The 24,303-nt window shown below is 46.3% G+C and overlaps 1 long non-coding RNA gene across 1 annotated transcript in view; it reads left to right on the top strand.

Annotated features, from left to right (window-relative positions):
* Positions 1-24,303, top strand: part of LOC134944090 (uncharacterized) — a 220,758-nt gene that overhangs the window by 84,039 nt on the left and 112,416 nt on the right. Inside the window, exon 2 of the long non-coding RNA XR_010181845.1 lies at positions 4,986-5,048. This is a non-coding gene — a long non-coding RNA (uncharacterized LOC134944090). The remainder of the gene's footprint in view (positions 1-4,985; positions 5,049-24,303) is intronic.

Here is a 24,303-nt window from a genome sequence, read left to right on the forward strand (position 1 = left end):
GTGGCTCCAGTAAAGGGGGTGGCCCATGGGCGTTGAGACACGATCGCTCCATCTTGAGCCTCCTGCACGTTCCGGCAGAGTAGACCGCTTTATTCTCACAATGCAATGAAGCTCTGAGCTAGAAATACGCCCCTCCCAAATTTAAAGCAATCACAAAAAAAATTCCGATTCTGGGATTTATTTTCCCACCAATTTTCCCCAATCCACGCCCACACATTACAGATATTGGCCCTCATTCCGAGTTGATCGGTCGCAAGGCGAATTTAGCAGAGTTACACACGCTAAGCCGCCGCCTACTGGGAGTGTATCTTAGCATCTTAAAATTGCGACCGATGTATTCGCAATATTGCGATCACAAACTACTTAGCAGTTTTAGAGTAGCTCCACACTTACTCTGCCTGTGCGATCAGTTCAGTGCTTGTCGTTCCTGGTTTGACGTCACAAACACACCCAGCGTTCGCCCAACCACTCCCCCGTTTCTCCGGCCACTCCTGCGTTTTTTCCGGAAACGGTAGCGTTTTCAGCCACACGCCCATAAAACGCTGTGTTTCCGCCCAGTAACACCCATTTCCTGTCAATCACATTACGATTGCCGGAGCGATGAAAAAGCCGTGAGTAAAAATACTTTCTTCATAGCAAAGATACTTGGTGCAGTCGCAGTGCGAATATTGCGCATGCGCACTAAGCGGAATTTCACTGCGATGCGATGAAAAATACCGAGCGAACGACTCGGAATGAGGGCCATTGTTTTAGTGATTTCCGGACCATTTATAGAAAATACAGATCTTCCAATCTTGTAAGGCACGTTACTAGTAGTTACTATAGATGTGCGCTGACCCCCATGTTTTGAATTTTAGTTTTGGATCTGGATTTAGCTTCGTTGTTTGGTTTTGCAAAACCGCCATCACGTGTTTTGGTTTCAAATTGCTAAAAACAGCAAAAATCATGCATTTTGGGCTTGTTTTTTGTTCCTACAGTATTATTAACCTCAACAGCAACAATTTCCAGTCAGTTTTGACCACCTCACAGCGTGTCTGAAGAAGCCTGCACACAGTGTGATCTGTACAGTCAGTGCAAGTAAATAAAGGATAACCAGCCCCGTCTCTTTCAGCCGGCCCTGGCCCAAAAAATACAGGAAACAAAATATGTGGGGGACCCCCGTATTTAATGAACCAACACCGGACTCTGCTAGCGGGGGTAATGTCACAACTAGGAGACACACTTAACTGGGTCACCTCGGCCACAGCATTACCCCCCCGCCCCCCAACAGGTCAGCCCAGGTTTTCTTGAGAAGTGGGGACCCCCTAATAGTGGGTTCTCCCCTCTCCAGGCCACCCCAGGCCTGTGCTGAAGCCCGGGGACAGTCTCCGGCACCCATGGTCAGTGAGTGTGTGGTTGATAGCTTTCAGTGAACGGTAGAAATATAATTGTATCTTTTACCATGGGACTACATGTCCCAGCAAGCCTCCTCTGAATGCCAGTACCAAGTGCCAGCATGCAGGGCATTACGCAGCACCCAAACCATGTGGACATAGCAACAATACTGTACAGAATGCTCCCTAAAATAACAGGTAACCATGGTAACAGCCCGCTGGTTGGCTGAAAATGGCTGTCAGTCAGTGCTGCCCCATAGACTTCTGTGGGCCTGATCCGGCAAGCAGGAAATCCAGAACAAAACACGCGAGATCTGATACTGGGAAGATGACGTTTTGCTTCATTTTTGGATCCGGATCTGGTGGGAAGAACTGAGCCGGGACCCTGATCTAATCGGAACTGGTAACTTAGCGTGTGTTTGGTTTCCACGGAAACCGAACTGTATATCTCTACTAGTAACGTCTGCAAATCAGCTGATTGTTACCATACACTAGCAATCTACAGCTCCAACTGAATAATGAAATTCAATATGTTGAAAATTCCTGAATTAGCAATTACAATCACTTTTCAATCGGATTCAGCAATCGGTGAACACCATCCATCGTCAGTTTTTCTGGACAATCATCTTCAAAACGTCAAATTGCCCCCAATTAATTGCTACGTTTTCCCAGGGTGCACAGTTACTTGCTTTACTGTGATGCTCTCAATTCACAATGTTTCACTTGCTGCAATGCTGCTTGTTCTTCTCAATGGATGTTTATAGATTGGAATGCTAGGAAATAATACCCCTTTTCCACCTGAGTACCGGGTCCGACGCGGAATGTTTTACCCAGCTATAACCCGTGTCGGCCCCGCCGTTTCCACTGCACTTCGACATGGGTTATTCCCGGGTCGGATCTGTTTCCACTTAACCCGGGTAAGCTCTGTAAAAGCCTACTGATGTCACTCGTTACCCGGTTCTGAAACACGGGTAATGACCGTTTCCACTGCACAAATATCCGGGTCATTACTGTGTTACCGTGTTCAACCCAGGTAGCTACCTGGGTAGCAGTGCCGTTTCTTGCGGCGGGCGAGCCGTGCAACCGCACGGGGCGCCCGCCGCGGCACTTTGTTGGTCCCTGTTTCCCCCTCCTCCGTCTTCCCGAGTACTCCTGCTCGGGGGGGCGGAGTTTCACGGAAAGACGCGGTTGCGTCGTGACGTCACGACGCAATCACGTAATTCCACGAAACTCCGCCCCCCGAGCAGGAGTACTCGGGAAGACGGAGGAGGGAGAGCCAAGCTGGAAGAAGGAGGCGGCCAGCGTGAGGAAGAAGAGGCGGCCCGACCCGAAGAGCGGGAAGATCCTCTTCATATGTAAGTTGTCCCTTCCTTCCCCCCCACTTGACAATTGCCTGCCACAATGTGTAAAATGGGGACTCTCGCCTGCGTAATGTGTAAAATGGGGACACTTGCCTGCCACACTGTGTAAATTGGGGACTCCAGCCTGCGTAATGTGTAAAATGGGGTCTCTTGCCTGCCGTACTGTGTAAAATGGGTACACCTGCCTGCCGTACTGTATAAAATGGGGACACTTGCCTGCCGTACTGTATAAAATGCGGACACTTGCCTGCCGTACTGTGTAAAATGGGGACAAGTGCCTGCCGCAATGTGTAAAATGGGGTCTCTTGCCTGCCGTAGTGTGTAAAATGGGGACACCTGCCTGCCGTACTGTATAAAATGGGGACACTTGCCTGCCGTACTGTGTAAAATGGGGACACCTGCCTGCCGTACTGTATAAAATGGGGACACTTGCCTGCCGTACTGTGTAAAATGGGGACAAGTGCCTGCCGCAATGTGTAAAATGGGAACACTTGCCTGCGTAATGTGTAAAATGGGGACACTTGCCTGCGTAATGTGTAAAATGGGGACTCTTGCCTGCGTACTGTGTAAAATGGGGACACTTGCCTGCGTACTGTGTAAAATGGGGACACTTGCCTGCGTACTGTGTAAAATGGGGACACTTGCCTGCCATACTGTGTAAAATGGGGACTCTTGCCTGCCGTAATGTGTAAAATGGGGACACTTGCCTGCCGCAATGTGTAAAATGGGGACACGTGCCTGCTGTACTGTATAAAATGTGGACACTTGCCTGCCGTAATGTGTAAAATGGGGACAAGTGCCTGCCGCAATGTGTAAAATGGGGACACTTGCCTGCGTACTGTGTAAAATGGGGACACTTGCCTGCGTAATGTGTAAAATGGGGGCTCTTGCCTGCGTACTGTGTAAAATGGGGACACTTGCCTGCCATACTGTGTAAAATGGGGACAACTGCCTGCCGTACTGTATAAAATGGGGACTCTTGCCTGCCGTAATGTGTATAATGGGGACACTTGCCTGCCGTACTGTGTAAAATGGGGACACGTTCCTGCCGTACTGTGTAAAATGGGGACACTTGCCTGCCGTACTGTGTAAAATGGGGACACTTGCCTGCCGTACTGTGTAAAATGGGGACACTTGCCTGCCGTAATGTGTAAAATGGGGACACGTGCCTGCTGTACTGTATAAAATGGGGACACTTGCCTGCGTACTGTGTAAAATGGGGACACTTGCCTGCGTAATGTGTAAAATGGGGGCTCTTGCCTGCGTACTGTGTAAAATGGGGACACTTGCCTGCCGTACTGTGTAAAATGGGGACAACTGCCTGCCGTACTGTGTAAAATGGGGACACTTGCCTGCCGTACTGTGTAAAATGGGGACTCCTGCCTGCCGTACTGTGTAAAATGGGAACACTTGCCTGCCGTACTGTGTAAAATGGGGACACTTGCCTGCCGTAATGTGTAAAATGGGGACAAGTGCCTGCCGCAATGTGTAAAATGGGGACACGTGCCTGCCGTACTGTGTAAAATGGGGACACTTGCCTGCCGTACTGTGTAAAATGGGGACACTTGCCTGCCGTAATGTGTAAAATGGGGACACTTGCCTGCCGCAATGTGTAAAATGGGGACACTTGCCTGCCGCAATGTGTAAAATGGGGACACTTGCCTGCCGTAATGTGTAAAATGGGGACACTTGCCTGCCGTAATGTGTAAAATGGGGACTCTTGCCTGCCGTACTGTGTAAAATGGGGACTCTTGCCTGCCGTACTGTGTAAAATGGGGATTCTTGCCTGCCGCAATGTGTAAAATGGGGACTCTTGCCTGCCGTAATGTGTACAATGGGGATTTCTTTTTTCCTGTGGTGGCCGTGATGATGAGATCAGATGAGGCCACGCCCATTTTAATGAGACCACACCCCCTTGTCGGGAGCGACCGCGCCTTAGTCACGTGCATGCTTTAAAAATAAAATCTATGGGGGGGGGGGTGCATTTTGAAATCTGGCACTGGTAGCCTAATTGGCTAGAAACAGCCCTGCTGGGTAGGATTCCAGGGTCACTCAACCTTTGTTGACCCGTTTCCACTTACTGAAAACCCGTGTTGATGCGCACCCCTGTGCAAAAACACGGGTAAATTTAGCTAGTGGAAAAGGGGCTTATGTATAGCAACCACTCGGATTTCTTCTTCACCCAGGGTTCTAAGTCACAGGAAAAGGGACAGTGCGGTTTCATATATGTCTTTTCATTCTTTGCCTCCAGTGTTCCTCTAATCTTACTGACATTATCAGCAAATCTCTCTCTAACCCGATGGCGTCCGGCTTGGTAAGTGTTCGCCGCATCATCACTGATGGTCAGATGAATCAGTTTCCCCAGCCACTGCTCTGTGTAACATTTTATAGTGTTTTGAACAACAGGCAGCCTTCGCCTCCCCCCCCCCCCCCCCCCCTTCCCGACTTGTTCTAAAAGACCTGCTGAAGATTTACAGAGGTTATTGCATTGCTTGACTGGCAAGGCTCCAGCTGAAATGTCTTTTTAAAGTTGTTTCCTGCAGAGTGAAAATTAAGCAGATTCATCAATGTGTCCACAATCCTTCTCTCTGACGTTGCGACTCACAGAGGAACCAGCTCCCAGTAACCAGCCTATCGCCTGAGAAATGAGCCATAAGAAATTGAAGTGCATTGTTTATCCAGTTCACAGAAACTGAAAAGTACAATTTTCTCCACTGCCTCTTATTAATGGTCAATGCCATTTTGCAGCACAGGGGAACATTTCTCAGGGATCGCTTCACCATGTGGTCAGTGGCCTCAGTGATGGGTGATCACCTGGGGATGAACACCGCTGAAACTTTTAAGAGCAAAAATATAATTCATTGGTAGTCACTGATGTGGAAATCCTCCCATAGGTTACAAATCAGACCTGGATAGTCTTTGAACAAAGAAAAAGAACATACATTGCTCTATTTAATTCCACATTTGGAATTGCGTTGACCCTCAAAAAAAATAAATAAATAAATATATATATATATATATATATATATATATATATACATATATATATATATATATATATATATATACTCCTTCTCAAATCACGGCACTGGAGACCAATTTCATATGCAATAAAAAGCTTGTATTGTAGGTTGACGCACGTTTCAGAGCTTCCGCTCCTTCCTCAGTACCATACAAGAACAAAATACAAATGACAATACACACATTTAAATACCTGTGGAGGTCCCGTCCAGCACCGCCGCCGTCCCCCTGGTTCCCGTTCATCACCGCTGCTCTCACTTCCGTTTCCGCTCTTGACCTCATGTTGCTAGGTAACACTATGCTTGCGCGTCACCAGCCCCACAGTCTATAGAACAGGACGTCACTGATACTGCAGCTCCGGAACTGGTTCACCCGGGGTCTGTGGCACAAGCCTGACAGGGACCACAACAAAAATAAACACATAAAACAGACATTAAAGAGAAAAAGCAAAACAATAACATTAACATTAAACATATATATCCTAACTAAAGTACAACTTACCACTACTAATTAAGGATCAGTTGAAAATGCATAGGTAACTAAAGACACTATCTCACGGCACTATTACCCAAAACATCGCTCACTCGGAACCATGTAACCCAGTAAATTCTACCTGCGGGGCATATACCCTCTCAACAATGAAGTGCTGTACTGACGCTACATAACATTCCAATTTATCTTGTCATAAATTGGAATGTTATGTAGCGTCAGTACAGCACTTCATTGTTGAGAGGGTATATGCCCCGCAGGTAGAATTTACTGGGTTACATGGTTCCGAGTGAGCGATGTTTTGGGTAATAGTGCCGTGAGATAGTGTCTTTAGTTACCTATGCATTTTCAACTGATCCTTAATTAGTAGTGGTAAGTTGTACTTTAGTTAGGATATATATGTTTAATGTTAATGTTATTGTTTTGCTTTTTCTCTTTAATGTCTGTTTTATGTGTTTATTTTTGTTGTGGTCCCTGTCAGGCTTGTGCCACAGACCCCGGGTGAACCAGTTCCGGAGCTGCAGTATCAGTGACGTCCTGTTCTATAGACTGTGGGGCTGGTGACGCGCAAGCATAGTGTTACCTAGCAACATGAGGTCAAGAGCGGAAACGGAAGTGAGAGCAGCGGTGATGAACGGGAACCAGGGGGACGGCGGCGGTGCTGGACGGGACCTCCACAGGTATTTAAATGTGTGTATTGTCATTTGTATTTTGTTCTTGTATGGTACTGAGGAAGGAGCGGAAGCTCTGAAACGTGCGTCTACCTACAATACAAGCTTTTTATTGCATATGAAATTGGTCTCCAGTGCCGTGATTTGAGAAGGAGTGTATGCAGTTTTTTCACTGGCACGGGACGCATCATTGATTAAAACTCAGAGTGCCGGCTGCTATGGACTAGTATATATATATATATATTTTTTTTTTTTAATCTTAAAAATTGCTGCTGTACATTTTCGCCCAAAGAACTTATAATGTTTTATTTTGCACCAAATTACGGTGTGATGGGCAAATTATATACTCTTGGTTTATGTACGGTTGGACGCAGTTGTCACAATTCCAGCCTGAACTCAGATACCGCAATCTAAGACAGCTGGATTGTGACAGTTGCGCACTTCGGTTACTTAGGATAAAGACACAAGTTCACTCTGCCACCACAAAAGATTTTAAGGGAGTCTACATTCTCCAACCAAATATTATTTTACACTTACTTACACATAGGTATGTAGCACTGACCTTACAGGCTCGCAAGTTAACAAGAAACATGGAGAATATGCTAGATTAAGATCTATTTAATCCAAAAAATATTTCCAAAATTTGGTTGCAGAAAAAGACTATTACAAACATGGACAAACAAATTATGTTGTATTAGTCTGAAGGAAATAATAAACAAAAAGGAAATAAATGAAAGAGTTCTCTAACTTACATGATGTTAGTACTCTGCCGTGAAAGGAGTCATGGATGAAAAGTTTGATGCATCACCAGTCTCAAGACCCTCCTTAAGGCAATGGCCAATTTGGACAAAAATTTTCCCAACAATTTATTTTTGTTACTCAGTATGCACATGAAAAATGAATGCACATTTTAATACAGGTATGCTAACTGAGAGGTATTTTGCACATACACGCTGCCTCCAAATTAAACATTCCAACCCCCATCCCGCCCCCCCCCCCTCCTCATAGTGCAAGGGGTTGTAAAAGTAGTGCAAAGTATTTTCCAGGCTTCTTCATGCAAAATTCATATATTACTCACTAGACAGGCACGTATGCAGATTTTATAGGCAGGTCACTTGCAGGTGACCCTACTAATATGCCCCTGACCCCTGCATATAAAGATTGTAGCATAGACCTATTTGGAGATTTGTAGTTGATGTATAAGACTGTTCTATCATTTCTCTGTGGTCCACAGTGGTGCAACCATGGTACTGTACATCGAATAAGTTGGACTTAACCAAGGGGTTGGTTGGAATCTTCAATTTGTATCATACATACTACGACCAGAAACCAAGGGGAAAAATCCTGTACAGGGACTGAGAGCGGGTGGGGAGGTACTACTGCTGGACTGGCCCGGTGGGAGCCTGGGTTAGTTGCCCATCAGGGAGAGAGAGAAGACTTGTTGCTCAGCGGCAGCAGTTCCTCTCCCCAGCTTAGCACATGCTGCTGTCTACTGGGGTCCAGGAAGGCTGTTGCAGAAGTTTCCTCTGTCCCGGCAAGTGTTAAGGGGTGGGGTGATCACAGTGATTCCCACCCACCTCTTTCTCGTATCTGCCCCCTGGCCAAGGGGGACGAATACGTCCCTCTTCCCAGTGCATAGTACTTGGGGGGGGGGGGGGAGGGGGGGAATGGTAGAGGGCAGGGCCATGCATCCACAATTTAGCCACGTTCCCCCAGTACCCTGGGCTATTGCTGCACTCGATAGCCCTGATCCTGTATGGTATGATGGTAAATTGTCAGTATGTACCAAAATGCACTCCTCTTTCTGTGACGGTAAATACACCAGGGACAATAGTAAGGCAGAAGTGCGCATACACAGTGATGTGACGTGTGTATTTCATCCATTGCAGATTGCAATCAAGAAGAAATACATAAAGTATGCAGTATAAGGAACACTGTATTTTTTGGGGGGGCTAATATATACAAATACGATGCAATTGCGCTGACCGTATCACTTGGAAGGTTCAGCTGTAGATATTCATATTCAATACTGTAGGCTCTAAAATTGATATATATATATATATATATATATTTATTAGAGATGTGCACTGGAAATTTTTCGGGTTTTGTGTTTTGGATTCGGTTCCGCGGCCGTGTTTTGGATTCGGACGCGTTTTGGCAAAACCTCCCTGAAATTTTTTTGTCGGATTCGGGTGTTTTTAAAAAAAAAAAAACCCTCAAAAACAGCTTAAATCATAGAATTTGGGGGGTAATTTTGATTCTATAGTATTATTAACCTCAATAACCATAATTTCCACTCATTTTCAGTCTATTCTGAACACCTCACACCTCACAATATTATTTTTAGTCCTAAAATTTGCACCGAGGTCGCTGGATGACTAAGCTAAGCGACCGAAGTGGCCGGCGCAAACACCTGGCCCATCTCTAGGAGTGGCACTGCAGTGTCAGACAGGATGGCACTTAAAAAAATTGGCCCCAAACAGCACATGATGCAAAGAAAAGAGAAAAAGAAGTGCACTGTGGTCGCTGGACGGCTAAGCTAAGCGACACAAACACCTCAATATCACAGGAATTATTCGTTGTAATCAATGGTATTATTGGTCCAAATCACTGGAAGAAAATGACAGAATCACAGGAATTATTCGTTCTAATCAATGGTATTATTGGTCCAAATCACTGGAAGAAAATGACAAAATCACTGGAATCATTTGGCAAGATCACTGTAATTAATAATTAATTATAAATCACTGATATCAATTGGTAAAATCTCGCTAACGCCCTCCTAGTGAAGTGGAATCTAGATGGGATTTTGTACCGGGGACACATTAACTTCATCAATTGTCTAAATCCCAATGCCCTAATGGCAGAAAATGGGCGCATGTCTAACAGCGCACTGATTATACTGAGAACTGATTATACTGATCAATCACTGATTATACTGAGCACTGATTTTACTGAGCACTGATGATACTACGGAGAACTGACACTGAGCAGCGAGAACAGCACTGGACTATTGTACTGTAGTATACTGGTCACCACAATGCTGCACTGTACTACTATATATACTGCTCACAACAAAGCAGCACAGATATGGATACTTGCAGTGACACGGAGCTGCAATATACAGCAATGGCCTACTGTACTGTACAACTATATACTGTTGGTCACCAAAATGCTGCACTGTCCTACTATATACTGCTCACAATAATGCAGCACAGATATGGATAGTATACTTGACACAGAGCTGCAAGATACAGCAATGGCCTACTGTACTGTACTATGGGGGTAATTCCAAGTTGATCGCAGCAGGAATTTTGTTGACAGTTGGGCAAACCATGTGCACTGCAGGTGGGGCAGATGTAACATGTGCAGAGAGAGTTAGATTTGGGTGTGGTGTGTTCAATCTGCAATCTAAATTGCAGTGTAAAAATAAAGCAGCCAGTATTTACCCTGCACAGAAATAAAATAACCCACCCAAATCTAACTCTCTCTGCACATGTTATATCTGCCTCCCCTGCAGTGCACATGGTTTTGCCCAACTGCTAACAAAATTCCTGCTGCGATCAACTTGGAATTACCCCCTACATCAGGCCTGGCCAACCTGTGGCTCTCCAGCTGTTGTGAAACTACACATCCCAGCTTGCTCTACCACAGTTTTAGCATTCCCTAATAGCAAAACTGTGGCAAAGCATGCTGGGAATTGTAGTTTTACAACAGCTGGAGAGCCACAGGTTGGCCAGGCCTGGCCTACATGTATACTGCTGGTCACCAAAATGCTGCACTGTCCTACTATATACTGCTCACAATAATGCAGCACAGAGATAGTATACTTGACACAGAGCTGCAAGATACAGCAATGGCCTACTGTACTGTACTACTATAATTATATACTGGTGGTCCCCACAATGCAGCACACTGAGCACAGATATTTGCAGCACACTGAGCATAGATATGGAGCGTTTTCAGGCAGAGAACGTAGATATTTGCAGCACACTGAGCACAGATATTTGCAGCACACTGAGCACAGATATTTGCAGCACACTGAGCACAGATACGGAGCTTTTCAGGGAGAGAACGCAGTCACGTCCTCTCCGTTCAATCTCCAATGCATGAGTCAAAATGGCGGCGACACGCGGCTCTTTTTATAGAATACGAATCTCGCGAGAATCCGACAGCAGGATGATGACGTTCGGGCGTGTTCAGGTTAACCGAGCAAGGCGGGAAGATCCAAGGCTGCCTCGGAACCATGTAAAATAGGTGAAGTTCGGGGGGGGTTCGGATTACGACGAACCGAACCCGCTCATCTCTAATAAATATAAATATATATATATATATATAATATAAAATGATCAGTTAAAATAGATTTCAATTAAGTAGAATAAATGTTTCCCCACAGCTATAACAATGTGTTTCCCAAACCTCTCTCTGCTAAATCAGAGGTCTGGAAAAAGAGCGTGTAGTAAAAGATCTACTGTGTCAAAAGGTTGACAAATGATTGACATGGGCTTAGGTCGATGGGTCAAAAGGTCAACACAGAAAAGGTTGACACTTTTATTTGTTATTTTAGCCCTACTCATAACCCCCCTATCCCCTAGTTTCCAACCCTAACCCTCCCCTCCCACAGCCTAATTCTAACCCTCCTCCTAGTGCCTAACCATCCCCTTCCGCAGCCTTACCCTAACCCTTTGCCAAGCCAAGTGCCTAACTTTCCGATTCCACAGCCTAACCCTCCGCCAAGTCCCTAACCCTAACTGTCCTATTCCACAGCCTAACCCTCTGCCAAGTCCCTAACCCTAACTGTCCTATTCCACAGCCTAACCCTCTGCCAAGTCCCTAACCCTAACTGTCCTATTCCACAGCCTAACCCTAACCCTCTGCCAAGTCTCTAACCCTAACTGTCCTATTTCACAGCCTAACCCTCTGCCAAGTCCCTAACCCTAACTGTCCTATTCCACAGCCTAACCCTAACCCTATGCCAAGTCCCTAACCCTAACTGTCCTATTCCACAGCCTAACCCTAACCCTCTGCCAAGTCCCTAACCCTAACTGTCCTATTCCACAGCCTAACCCTCTGCCAAGTCCCTAACCCTAACTGTCCTATTCCACAGCCTAACCCTAACCCTCTGCCAAGTCCCTAACCCTAACTGTCCTATTCCACAGCCTAACCCTCTGCCAAGTCCCTAACCCTAACTGTCCTATTCCACAGCCTGACCCTAACCTTCTGCCAAGTCCCTAACCCTAACTGTCCTATTCCGTAGCCTAACCCTAACCCTCTGCCAAGTCCCTAACCCTGAGAAAGATGCTTTGAATAAACTGCCGTGCGCCACAAGAGCAGCCTTCTGGTCTCAAACTGGAGAAAGATAAGAGTGTCACCAGGCACTCTATGTAGATACTGTCACAAAAAGTTCCCAATTGAGTCCACGGGCGCTCATACAACAAAAGAAGAAAAGAAAAGAACAACCATAGTGTACTCTATTTTTCCACATATAATTCAATGAAGTATATATAAGTAATTACTCGTAACCCATGGATTGGTCTACCGTTTTGCAGGTAGACAAACACACTTTTCATAGGAGCTGGATATCACCAGTCTGGACTCTCTTCTATCAGGATTCCTTACAGATTATGGCCCTCATTCCGAGTTGATCGGTCGGTATTTTTCATCGCATCGCAATGAAAATCCGCTTAGTACGCATGCGCAATATTCGCACTGCGACTGCGCCAAGTAATTTAACAATGAAGATAGTATTTTTACTCACGGCTTTTTCATCGCTCCGGCGATCGTAATGTGATTGACAGGAAATGGGTGTTACTGGGCGGAAACACGGCGTTTTAGGGGCGTGTGGATGAAACCGCTACCGTTTCCGGAAAAAACGCAGGAGTGGCTGGAGAAACGGAGGAGTGTCTGGGCGAACGCTGGGTGTGTTTGTGACGTCAAACCAGGAACGACAAGCACTGAACTGATCGCACAGGCAGAGTAAGTCTGAAGCTACTCTGAAACTGCTAAGTAGTTTGTAATCGCAATATTGCGAATACATCGGTCGCAATTTTAAGAAGCTAAGATACACTCCCAGTAGGCGTAGGCTTAGCGTGTGTAACTCTGCTAAATTCGCCTTGCGACCGATCAACTCGGAATGAGGGCCTATATCCATACCAAAAAAAGAAAAAATTTCTGATAGTGCAACACCGTTTTATTACTTTAAAATAAACTTTAAAACAAAATTCTGGGGGATATGGAATGGTCTCTCACCAATAGAAATGGTCTACCACAAGAGCAGACAAAAACAGCATAGGTTAGGTGTCAAACACAGGCGTCCCTGGAGCCAGCTGTCCAAATCACATGGAAAGGTATCCACACCGTCTCCCCTCCTACAGTCCTCCTGCCGACGCGTTTCAACACGTATTGTGTCTTTATCAAGGACTCAATTGGGAACTTTTTGTGAAAGTCCCTAACCCTAACTGTCCTATTCCACAGCCTAACCCTAACCCTCTGCCAAGTCCCTAACCCTAACTGTCCTATTCCACAGCTTAACCCTAACCCTCTGCCAAGTCCCTAACCCTAACTGTCCCCTTCCGCAGCCTGCCCCTAACCCTGAAAAAGCATAAAAAAACATTTCAACAATTTACATGTCGACCTTTGACCCTGTTAACCTAAGTCCATGTTGACCATTAAACTGCCAACCTTTTGACCCTGTCGACCACTCGGTGTCAACGTATTGAATGTTGTGTTACTGTCTATCTTCCAACCGGTTACCCTGGAAAAAGCTAGTCTTCCAGGCTTTAAGACGGTTCATTGAATATCCCTGCTCCTCCCAACGCAGCCCAATTTGACAGAAATCTAGGTGTGCAGGTGCAGATTGAGGCAAGTGACATGCCCAAAGCCTCAGACATTTGCGTTCCTCTTCATAAATGACCTCTGGTACTTATATACATTGCATATAAATCTAAAACGGAACAAATAACTCTGAATAGAAAATGTACAGGAGCAAATGTTACAAGTCAGTTGTGTAATTCAGTATGGGAGCAGGTTGGTAAGACGTCAATGTGTAATCTTCATGACAAGTTACAGACGGAGACATGTCTCATTTCTGCTTAAGTTTTCATAGGTTTCAAATGCATTATGAGTATCAGCTCTTCACCAATATACCTCTCATAACTCAGAATATCCCCAGCTTGATCCCGTCACTCTGTGTCTCGTGCACACTCATTACCTGCTCCCACTCACCATTACAGGACTGGTTTTGGGATGCACCCACTTTGTGCAGTGCCCTCCCTCACTCATCAACTCTTTTTTCCAGACTCCAAACCTTGAAACATTCCCTGAAAACTCAACTCTTCAGGTAGCTTATCATATTCCAGGCAGAGGCTGAACTACCGCTGGTGTAGCAGGTGAGGCACACCAGGACCCCAGGGGACTAAGGGGCCTGCAGCTGCTAGCTGCCCAGACCCGCAATGAGTTTTACCCATTAGAGGAACGTCAGACAAGCCCATGGCTGGGAGTATGGTTGGCCCCATTGCCTTGAAGGACCTGCCCCTTACCTCAGGGAGGTGGGACTGACCGCATGTGTGTAGCATCTCAATATTGGTTTCACTGCCAGCCAAGGAGAGGGAGCGGAGCTTACATACACCCAGACAGATATCTGCCTCTGCTATTGCCAACCAACCACCTGACTCCCAGACAACTATTTGCAAACCAGGTCACCTCCTCTCAACAAATATGGCGGCTGCACAGGAGGTGAACTGTGTGCTTGTCCCCAGTCACTCTCTGCTTCTTGTTATCAATCACTGCCTCTCCCTGTCATTGATTGACTCCTGATCACCCTCTGCCTCCCACTGTCTCCCTAGTCACCTACTTCCTCAACCTGCCACCCTTTGTCTCTCCCTGTCACTCTCTGCCTCCCATTGAATCCCCAGTCACCCTCTGCCTCTCCCTGTGAAGCACTGCTTCTCCCTGTCACCCACTGCCTCTCCCTGTCTTCACCATTACCCTCAGCATCTCACTGCTTCCTCCTGTCACCCTCAGCCCCCCACTGCCTTCCCAGTCACCCTCTGTCTCTCACTGCTGTGATCTGTTTCTCCCCGTTATCCTCTTCCTGTGTCGCTTGCTGCTTTTCACTATAACCCGCTGCATCCCCCTTTTAACCACTGCCTCCCCATCAGAATCTGCCTCCCACTGCATCCCCCAGTCACCCTCTGCCTTTTCTTGCTATGCTCTGCTTCTCCCTGCCACCCTCTAATTCTCCCTGACACCCACTGCTTCTCCTTGTCACCCTCTGCTGTCCACTGCCTCCCCATCACTCTCTGCCTTCCACCGCCTCCTCAGCCTCCCACTGCCTCTCCAGTCACCCTCGGCCTCTCCTTGCCATCCCCTGCCCCTCCCTCTCACCACCTGCTTCTACCTGTCGCCCACCTTCATCCACTGCCTCCCCGTCACCCTCAGCCTTCCACAGCTTCCTCAGTCATCCACTGTCTCCTAGGTTACCCTTTACCACTCCCTGTCATCTACAGCCTCTCTCCGCCACCCACTTCCTCTCTTTGTGGGGCAGAGAAGGGGGGGTCCAAAGCATATTTTTGCACCTGTACCCACCACTTACAGTTCCCTGCTTCCAGAACAACCCACTGCACAGCTGTCCTACTCAATTACCTTCCATCTTCACAGTTCACACAAAACTTACATGTGTTCTTTTTCTACACTCATGCAACCTACTGACACCAGGCCACTGCACTCTGTCTGTACCAATATGTATCACTAATCCTTATTTATTACATTCATATTTCCATATTTATTGTAAACCTGCGAGCAGGGTCCTCTTACCTCTATGTCTGCCTGTTATTGCCCAATATCCTCTTATTACTGTTTTGTTCCCAATTGTAAAGCACAACAGAATATGCTGGCGCTATATCAAAAAGTATTCATAAATAATTATAACATATTGCATAATAAGTACATTGGGAGAACATTCTTATCTGAGACTACATGTGCCAAAATCTGTTTTCGTATTGTTTGAGAAGTCCCCGAACTCTTCAGTGATAACTGTGATTTACGGACAACAAAATACTTTAGTGTTTCCATCCAAGTCCTTGCTCGCTCCAGCCTCTTACATATGAATATTGCAATCGTAACCCCACAATTACTGCTGCCGGTTCTATACTGTGAGCTGCAGTCGTTCCAGGACAGGTAAATACTTCTATTACAATTGTTATTTCACTATTATTTATAGTCCTGATGAACTCAGGCCGAGTTTCACAAAACTCTAGATAAGTTTCTATATGTGTTTATCCTTATTTAGGACATAGGCCAGTATGGTGTGGATTATATGGGTTGAGGAACAAACCGGTCTCATATCTTTATGATCACAATTCTTATTCCAGTTGTGCAAACAGGACAAACTATGGGCCTAATTCAGACCTGATCACTGTTGTGCGAATTTGCAAGGCGGCGACTATCTAATGACTGCGCAGGCGTACGGGTCATAATGAGCACGGCGCGAGGCCAAACTGCAAAATAAATCGGCATCATTTTTGATCACATGGGCGTATGCAAGGTGATTGACAGGAAGTGGGCGTTTGGGGGTGGTAACTGCCCGTTTTATGGGAGTGTCAGGAAAAACGCAGGCGTTCCCAAGCGTCTTCAGGGTGGATGTGTGACGTCAGCTCCGGCCCCGATCAGCCTGTTTGTATCGCACTGTAGGAGTAAGTCAGTGCCGGATTAAGGGGGGGGCCCAGGGGGTAAGTACCCTGGGCCCCACTCTCTAAGGGGCCCCCCGGCCGGAGCTGCTGTATGGAGATGACACACCACCACCAGCAGACTCCCAGCAGAAGCTGCTGGTGGAACTGCTGCTGACGGCGGAGCCTGGCGGAAAGTAGAATCATCACAATTCCTGCCCTGTACCTGTGTCACCCGCGGCGGGAGGCGGCCCTGCTTCTACTGCTGCAACGCCGGTGAGTACAAGAAGACGCCGGCGCTGTGCATTGGGACTGCAGAAGAGGTGCGGGAAGCTGCCTGAGCCTGGCTTTGGGTGCACAGCACTCCAGTCAGCAAAAGTCAGTGTAGAAAGATATGGGGGGAGGGGGGTTCGTTAAATATATTTTATAAGTGATAGTGCAATTAATTAAATATATACAAGGTGAGGATGAGGTGGGATCATTAAATATTTAATGGGTGAGGGGGGGATCATATGTAAGGCATGGGGGTGGATCATTAAATATATAAGGGGCTGATGTGCGTGTGTCAGGCATATATATATATATATATATATATATATATATAGGAAGGCATGGGGAAATATAGTACACATAATAGAATATATATATATATATATATATACACACATACACAGTGTGTGTGTGTGTATATATATATATATATATATATATATATATACACATACATACATACATACATACACACACATATATGCACACGCGTTATGGTAAGAACTTACCGTTGAATTTCTCCTATATCCACAGGATAACATTGGGATATGCCGGAGCGACAGCGGAAATGGCACCAAATAGTCACGAGCTTTCTGGCCTCCCAGGATGCATCGGGGCTCCTCCAAATAATCCCACCCACCGACTCAGTCAAATCAGTTGTTTTCACAGCAATCTAGGCAGGAGCATCATGTAGAACCCTATTCAGGCGATAAGAACACACATGTACACCCTTCCATACAAGAGGGAAGAGGTTAATTGATTGTAAAGATCCTCAAATCAGGTGCGTCAGGGTGGGATCCCTGTGGATACCTGTGGACATAGGAGAAATTCTGTTATCAACGGTAAGTTCTTACCATAACGTTTATTTCTCTGGCTGGGTCCACAGGTTATCCACAGGATAACATTGGGATTCCCAAAGCCATTTTTAGTGGTGGGGACGCTCCTGATTAGACAGGAGAACCTTTCGCCCGAATTCTGTGTCATGAGAGGCAAAAGTATCCAAGGCATAATGTCTAATGAAAGTGTTAATGGAAGACCATGTGGCTGCCTTACATATCTGTTCTGCTGAAGCACCATGTTGTGCTGCCCATGAAGGACCTACCTTACGTGTAGAGTGCGCAGAGACATTAGCCGGAGCAGGGAGATCAGCACGAGAATATGCTTCTGAAATTATCATTCGGAGCCATCTTGCCAGCGTCTGTTTACTAGCAGGCCATCCTCTTTTGTGAAATCTGTAGAGAATGAAGAGAGAATCTGTCTTTCTGATGGCACTAGTACGATCTACGTAGATTCTTAACGCACGGACTACGTCCAGCGACGCTTCTCCCGCAGAAAGTCCCGATACCTGAAAAGCCAGGACTACAATCTGTTCGTTAAGGTCAAACTTTGAGACCACCTTCGGAAGATACCCAGATCTAGTTCTGAGAACTGCTTTATCTGGATAAAAAGATCAGAAAAGGAGACTTACACGACAGCGCTCCTAAATCTGACACTCTTCTAGCCGACGCCATCGTCAGTAGAAAGAGAACTTTAGCCGTCAACCATTTAAGATCTGCTCTCTTAAGTGGTTCAAACTGAGCCCCCTGAAGGATCTTAAGAACCAGATTCAAATCCCAGGGAACTGCAGGAGGAACAAATGGAGGTTGAATGTGCAACACTCCATGAAAGAAAGTACGCACATCCTGTAGGTTAGCAATATTTTTCTGAAACCATACAGTTAAAGCTGATTCCTGAGCTCTCAAGGAAGCTACTTTTAACCCCTTATCCAATCCTGCTTCAAGGAAATCCAAAATCCTGGATACTCTAAAAGATCTTGGATCCATACTTCTTTCACTACACCAATGGATATAGGCTTGCCATATTCGATGATAAATACGAGCTGAAGAAGGTTTTCTTGCTCTAAGCATAGTTTGAATTACTTGTTGTGAAAATACTCTTGACTTTAGAATAGAGGTCTCAACAGCCACGCCGTCAAAGACAGACGATACAGATGGCTGTGATAACAAGGACCCTGCTTTAGTAGATCTGGACGTTGTGGAAGCAGAATTGGAGCTTCCACGGACATCCCTAGTAGATCTGTGTACCAATGCCTTCTGGGCCAAGCTGGAGCTATTAGAATTATAGCCCCCTTTGCTTGCTTTATTTTCCTCACCACCCAGGGTAACAGGGAGATTGGAGGAAACAGATATGCCAGATGAAATTCCCATTTCTCTGACAGTGCGTCTACAAGGATCGCCCCGGGATCCTTTGTCTTTGACCCGTATATCGGAACATTGTTGTTCAGATGGGATGCCATGAGATCTATATCTGGCAGTCCCCATCTGTTTACTAGAGTCTGGAACACTTCCGGGTGTAACGCCCATTCGGTTTCCTGAATGGTGTGTCGACTGAGAAACTCCGCTTCCCAGTTTAGCACTCCTGGAACAAACACTGCGGACAATGCCGGAAGATGGAGTTCTGCCCATCTTAGTATGTGAGTTACTTCCTCCATCAACCCTTTGCTGTGAGTTCCTCCCTGATGATTGAGGTACGCTACTGCTGTTGCATTGTCTGAGCGGATCTGGACTGGTCTTCCTTGCAGAATGTCCTTTGCCTGAACCAGAGCCACATATATGGCCCTTATTTCCAACAGATTTATTGGCAGGCAACTTTCCTTTATGGTCCATTTTCCCTGGAACCAGAAACTTTCGAACACCGCTCCCCAGCCCTGAAGACTAGCATCTGTTGTCAGGACTTGCCAATCTGTTATCCAAAAGGGTCTCCCCTAGTCTAGATGGTCCGTCTGTAGCCACCAAGTTAGTGACCTTTTTACGTTTATTGGAAGCTTTATCATCTGTCTTTTTATTGTCTGATGTCTTCTGTTCCATTTGGTCAGAATGAGGCGCTGTAGAGGTCTGGAGTGGAATTGTGCATATTCCACCATGTCGAATGTTGACACAATCAGACCCATTAGTCGCATTGCTGCATGGACTGATATTGTCTGATTGTGCAACAACTCATTTCTTGCACCTAGATATCTTTTTCCAAGGTAAAATTATTCTTTATAGACTTGAATCCAATATGGCCTCCAAATGAACCATCCGTTGTGATGGACTCAGAGACGACTTTTCCCAATTTATGAGCCACCCGTGTCTTTACAGACAGACTATTGTCTGTTGGAGATGGCTCAAGAGTAATTCCTGGAATTGTGCCAAGATTAAAAGATCGTCGAGGTATGGGAAAATTCTTATCCCCTACTTGCGGAGATAAACTGCCATAACCACCATAATCTTGGTAAATACCCTGGGGGCTGTCGCTAGCCCAAAAGGCAAAACCTGGAACGGAAAATGTTGCTGGAGGATGGCAAACCTGAGGTAACACTGATGGGACCATGCTATGGGCACATACAGGTAAGCATCCTGTATATCTATAGTTCAACATCCCACAGAAGCTCCTGCTCCTCTTCTACTCCGCGATTGTGGAGTCGGTACTGTGCTCCTCGATACTCGTATGGTACAGCTCCGCCAGCGCGAGGGACATATGCAGGCTCCAAAAGGTGGTCAGAACCGCAGAGAAGATCATCGGGGCCGACCTTCCCTCAGTCCAGGACCTGTACTTGTCCAGAGCTAAAAAGCGGGCAATGAAGATAGTAAAAGACCAGCTACACCCGGGCCACAGCATGTTTAACTTGCTTCCTTCAGGCAGGCGTTACAGGGCCGTCCCCGCCAGGTCCACCAGAAGCCTCAAAAGTTTCTTTCCCCAAGCTGTCCGCCTGCTGAACTCCTGAACATTGACTGACTAGACGTACATGTAACTCACTTGTGTCCCTACGGCATACCTATCTGTGTAACTTTACTTGCCCCCCCCCCCCCCCCCCCCACACACACACACACACACACACACACACCTGCTTATCTGTTACCTACTTGGCTGTTGTATAGCAAACCGAAGACAAATTCCTAGTATACGTAAGTATACCTGGCCAATAAAGCGGATTCTGATATCTAGAGATACCATGTAATCTGGTTCCATGGCCAAAACTATGGAGCGTAACGTCTCCATGTGGAACTTTGGAACCCAAATGTATTTGTTTAACATTTTGAGATTGAGAATTGGCCGGAATGACCCATTTGGCTTCTGAATCAAAAATAGATTGGAGTAAAAACCCTGTCCCCGTTGTGTGTGGGGAACTGGGATAATTACCCCAGACTGAAGCAATTTCTGAACTGCTTCTTGCAGGACGTTGGCCTTTGACTCTATATGAGATGGGCTGGTGCAAAAAAACCTTTGAGGAAGCTGCCTCTTGAAAGGGAAACCATAACCGAGAGATACCACCTTCTGCACCCAAGCATCTGTCGTCGACTGCTGCCATATGTGTGCAAAGTGAAGGAGTCGGCCCCCAACCCTGGAATACTCCAGGCAGAGGCCCGCACCCTCAGACTGATGGCTTCTGTTCTGGTTTGGAAGCTTGCCGTCTATTGGCCCATTGCTTCCTACCCCTAGCTGATTTATTGAACAGGGGTTGCTTAGATTCATCTTTCCCTTTTGCTCTGCCTTGCCATCGAAATGGCCGAAATTTCGAACACCTAGGCTTAGGGTTATAACTAGCCGGAAACCTGACCTTCTTGGATTCAGCTTCCGATTCTAGAATATCTGTCAATTGTTTTCCAAGCAGAATATCACCAGCGAAAGGCAGAGCTTCCAGAACTTTCTTGGATTCTGCATCCGCTGTCCAAATTGCTCTACGAGCGGCTATCGTTAAGGCTGAAGCTTTAGAAGCAATCGTACCTATATCAATTGCTGCTTCTTCTAAATACTGCACAGCTTGTTTTATACGGCCTAGATGAGACTCCTGCTCCCTGGTAGGTGCGGAGAGGCCATTCTCTAGTTCCTCCGCCCATTCTACCATTGCTATCGCCATCCAGGCTGAAGCCATAGCTGGCCTTACAACAGCCCCTGAGAGAGAGAGAAAATATTTTTCAAGAAACCATCTACTCTTCTATCTGTGATATCATTCAGTGAGGTAGACGGCAATGGTAAAATAGATTTACGCACAAGTCGCACATGTGCATCTACTTTAGGAGGAACTTCTCTTTTTGAACATTCCACAGCTGGAAAAGGATAGTAAGAATCCCATTTTTTCGGAATCTTATACTTCTTATTAGGTGTAGCCTAAGGTCCTTCCATAATTTCCGTCAGATCTTCTGACTCTGGAAACTCAGTCCTAACTGTTTTTGGACGTTTAAACACAGGTGCTTTAGATTTTGACACTGCTTTGGCTGATTCCTCCAGAGCCAGAATAGCCTTCATGGCATCAATAAGCTCAGGTATATCCTCTGAGCTGAAACCCTCCGACTGATCATCATATGGGGTATTTGAATACACTGTATTCTCATCTGTATCATCTTGTGTAGTCTGTAACATGGATGTATCTACCCTGGTTATAGCCTGGCTACTTGTAGAAGCTGTTGGAACCAAACCATAAGAAGGGAGCTGCATGTATGGGTTAATAGTGTAATCTATTCCCGGGGGTGGAACTGCAGGTGTTAATCTGTTAGCTATTGTAGACAAGGTCTGTGTGAACACACCCCATGGTGGCTCTACTGGTTGCTGAACAGAACCTGCTTTTTACTTTGCCGATGCGCAAAATAGTTTGCACATAACCCCTCATAAGTAAGATACTGGGCTATTCCATCCAAAATCCCTATTTTACAAGATAAGCATGTTAAGGGTGTAGGAGTCCCTGATAAAGTATCCTCGTCACTTTTGCCGCTTACAGACATGGTAAATAATCCGTTTTTACAAATACTACACTCTCTGTGACTGAAATCACCTATATAGATATAGAAGTGATATCAATCTGACCACAACCCAAGCACCTGACTTGAGGTTCAGAAACAATACTGACAAACATATAAAAGTCAGCAATCACACTAGCAGTCAGTCACATGTTAAATATTAGACATTGTCATATGAGAATATAATCAACCACAAAAATACTTCTCCAGTATGTAGGAGTACAATTACTGCACTTGTTTTTAAACAGCTATTACCACAAGTTTTTCAGACATGTTATGCAGAAAACAACAGTACTGTACAGGCCTCATATGCATTGTGTACCAGAATTAACTATTCATACTAACAAGTAGATAAAATCTTAGTACTGTATAACCCTTACTCAGTAGAGTGGGATACAGGGAGACTCACCCCACTTCCAGGATCAATCAATACGCTCGAAAGACGCTGAGTGGATTCAGACGCTACTAGTGCACACTGCCGCTCCGGTAACTGATAAGAGACACAGACGCTCATTAACGGACACAGACGCTCAGTGAACGATGAGTGTATGCAGATGCTCCTGTCTGTGACCCGGTCTCAGCGGCAACTCTAGTGTACACCACCGCAGCGGCCTAACCTGCGACCGAGTACCCTCGTGGTAGCGTCTGAGAAGGAAGTGAGGTCATCAGTTCATGGACGGGAAACACACGGAAACTGGTCATGAACTGGGGGGAGGGGCGACCAGGAGAGCGTTTGACTCCCCCTGCTGACATCAACTCCAGGGTTCGCGGCCTCAACCTAGTCCTGGCGCCTATGATCCCTAAAGCATAGCGCTGTTGCACTTAAGAGTGGCGGCGCATCAACCACCGTTTGTAGTCTCCTCCAATCAGGGGCGGATCCAGAAGAAAATGATAGGGGGGGCACCATGGAAGGGGCAAGTACATTTGCGTGCGGCTTCGGTGCATGTGAGGTGGCGCTTCTTATACAATGCCCACAGTTGTAGCGCTCATTATGCAATGTCCACTGTACTGGTAGTGCCCCTTATATAGACCCCATAGTAGTGGTGTCCCTTATGCAATGCCCGTATTGCCCCCAGTAGTAATGTTGCCTGTAGTAATGCCCCCAGTCATTATGCCCCCAGTGGTAATGCCCCTGCAGTTATGACCCCAGTAGTTTAGCCACCAGTAGTAATGCCCCCCTATAGTTTGCCCGATTGTAGTTTAGCCCCTGTAGTTATGCCCCCCTTATAGTTTAGCCACCAGTAGTAATGCCCCCCTGTAGTTTGCCCCATTGCAGTTTAGCCCCTGTAGTTATGCCCCCCTTATAGTTTAGCCTCCAGTAGTAATGCCCCCAATAGTTTGGCCCCTGTAGTTATGCCCCCAGTAGTTTGGCTCCCCCTGTAGTTTAGCCCCCAAGTAGTAATGCCCCTGTAGTTTAGCCCCCAAGTAGTAATGCCCCCAATAGTTTGGCCCCTGTAGTTATGCCCCCAGTAGTTTGGCTCCCCCTGTAGTTTAGCCCCCAAGTAGTAATGCCCCTGTAGTTTAGCCCCCAAGTAGTAATGCCCCCTGTAGGTGCCCCCCAGTAATAATGCCCCCAGTAGCTGCCCCCCCAGTAATAATGCCCCCAGTAGCTGCCCCCCCAGTAGTGATGCCCCCAGTTATAATGCCCCCAGTAGTAATGCCCCCCCTCAGTAGTA

This window comes from Pseudophryne corroboree, chromosome 7 (genome assembly GCF_028390025.1).
Source record: "Pseudophryne corroboree isolate aPseCor3 chromosome 7, aPseCor3.hap2, whole genome shotgun sequence".
NCBI lineage: Eukaryota > Metazoa > Chordata > Amphibia > Anura > Myobatrachidae > Pseudophryne > Pseudophryne corroboree.